Source organism: Perognathus longimembris, chromosome 27 (genome assembly GCF_023159225.1).
Source record: "Perognathus longimembris pacificus isolate PPM17 chromosome 27, ASM2315922v1, whole genome shotgun sequence".
Taxonomy (NCBI): domain Eukaryota; kingdom Metazoa; phylum Chordata; class Mammalia; order Rodentia; family Heteromyidae; genus Perognathus; species Perognathus longimembris.
Genome location: NC_063187.1, coordinates 39934 through 42400, shown reverse-complemented (window position 1 = coordinate 42400; position 2467 = coordinate 39934). Strand labels below are relative to the sequence as shown.

Genomic DNA, 2467 nt, shown 5'->3' with positions numbered 1-2467 from the left:
TATTTTGTGGGTCCTTTTCAACTGCAGCACATCTCTATTTACTCTTTCCACATTACTTTATTCCAAACTGTCAACTTTAAAACCTTTGATTGTTTTCCACAGGTTGATTTTCTCACTTTAATATCCCCATTGTGGTTTTTGTTACAGAAAGAAGAAAATTCACCAACACTTGCATTGAGGTCAGTGTATTGAAAAGTATAACTAATGACATCATCAATGCTTAACATATGTTAAATACAGAACTAATTTACATAAAATCATTCCAGAAATTTGTACAACAAAACTTTATTCCATAAAATAATTGATTTAACTAATAAAATAATACAAAATTGCTCCAGAAGACGCCCGACCGTGGGCGCCGCGCAGGCGCATGGCGTCCCCGAGGCGGAACAGAGGCGTCGCTGGCGACGGGGCGACCCGGACGCCCGGCGCCGGGGTGGGAGGGGGTGGGGGGGTGGGGGGGTGGGGAAGGCGGGCCCGGGCGGGGGCCGCGGCGCATGCGCAGGCAGCTCCCGGGCGGCCGAAGGGTTGCGCAGCGCCACGGGACGGGATGGGCGAGCAGGCCGGGCTCAGCGCAGGGTGAGGATGGACGAGGACGTTCTGAACTTGCTCAAGATACTCATCATCGGCGAGAGCGGGGTGGGCAAGTTCAGCCTGCTCCTGAGGTTCACAGATGATACTTTTGATCCAGAATTTGCGGCAACAATAGGTGTTGACTTTAAGGTGAAAACAATTTCAGTGGATGGAAATAAAGCTAAACTTGCAATATGGGATACTGCTGGTCAAGAGAGGTTTAGAACATTAACTCCCAGCTACTATACAGGTGCACAAGGTGTTATATTAGTTTACGATGTCACAAGAAGAGACACTTTTGTGAAGCTGGACAATTGGTTAAATGAATTGGAGACATATTGTACGAGAAATGACATAGTAAACATGCTGGTTGGAAATAAAATCGACACGGAAAATCGCGAAGTTGATAGAAATGAGGGCCTGAAATTCGCACGAAAGCATTCCATGTTATTTATAGAGGCAAGTGCAAAAACCTGTGATGGTGTACAATGAGCCTTTGAAGAATTGGTTGAAAAGATCATTCAGACGCTGGGACTGTGGGAGAGTGAGAACCAGAACAAGGGCGTGAAGCTGTCACACAGGGAAGAAAGCCATGGCGGAGGGGCCTGTGGCAGTTACTGCTCTGTGTTATAAACTCTGGGAAATTCCATCTCTCTTGCATATTGGATCAGATAGTGACATCTTTCTGTGTATAAACTCACTGCTGTTTTAGGGACCTTGCAGTTTGCACATAATTGTTTTGTATCATGGCAGTAAATACTTGCAAGAAATCCCATTCATTGGCTTTCCCAGGTAGAATGTTATGGTAAGCATGCACAGTTTGGAGTCTCTAGGTTTTTGTTTTTGTTTTTTTTTTTTTTTTGCCAGTCCTGGGCCTTGGACTCAGGGCCTGAGCACTGTCCCTGGCTTCTTTTTGCTTTTGCTCAAGGCTAGCACTCTGCCACTTGAGTCACAGCGCCACTTCTGGCCATTTTCTGTATGTGTGGTGCTGGGGAATCGAACCCAGGGCTTCATGTATACAAGGCAAGCGCTCTTGCCACTAGGCTATATCCCCAGCCCGAGTCTCTAGGTTTTTATGTAACATAATATAGGTGTACCTTTAGGTGTACATTGGATTTTATGATTTACATTTATCATGTAATTTTTTTAAAACATCCATCTGTCTAGTATACATTGGTATAAAGTCTACTTTTGGTCTCCTTTTTTGCTTAAATACTCCTGTCAATTACTGAATTACTTGGTATACAGGTATCCTACCTGTCAGATTTCCTTTGAGGAATAACAGCTTTTCTAGAATGTGGGAGATTCTTTTAGAACTAAGCAAAATTCTCAGAATGTAGCCCAGGTCAATTCATAACTAAATCTCCATTTGTTCTGATGATGCTTCAAAAATGTACTTACATGTTAGAGAAGTTTGAGATTTTTTTAAATTTACTTCAATGATTAGTTCAGTTTTAATCCTGTAATGTGTCCATTGGATTTATGATCCTTTCACAGTGTTTTTAGTGCTTGGTGATTGGCAGAATGGCAATAAGATTTTCCCCCATTTTGGTCCCAGAATAACAGAGCAGAGCAGAGCAGAGCAGTATACTACACTACTTTATTACCTTCAACCTTGAAAACCACCACCTTTTCTTACATGTGCTGTTAGTGTCCATCCAGGGACCTCAACTGTACCCATGTAATGTTTTTGAATATCTGTGTCTTATGGCTTCCACAAGTGGATAGTTGATCCTCAGAAACTTGTTTCTGTATTTTAAAAGTGAGGAGAAACCATTTGAGAAAGGCATATTGCTTCCAGATTCTGACATGTGTGGGAAAATGCTGTTGCAGTGAAAAGGTTGATAATTTGCTATCATATGTAACCAATAGTTTATCAAAACCAACTTTACAG

General features: G+C 42.5%; 1 pseudogene; it reads left to right on the top strand.

The window, feature by feature from the left end:
• The first annotated feature begins 585 nt into the window (after positions 1 to 585).
• LOC125342852 lies at positions 586 to 1992 on the top strand (annotated as a pseudogene).
• The last annotated feature ends 475 nt before the right edge of the window (positions 1993 to 2467 follow it).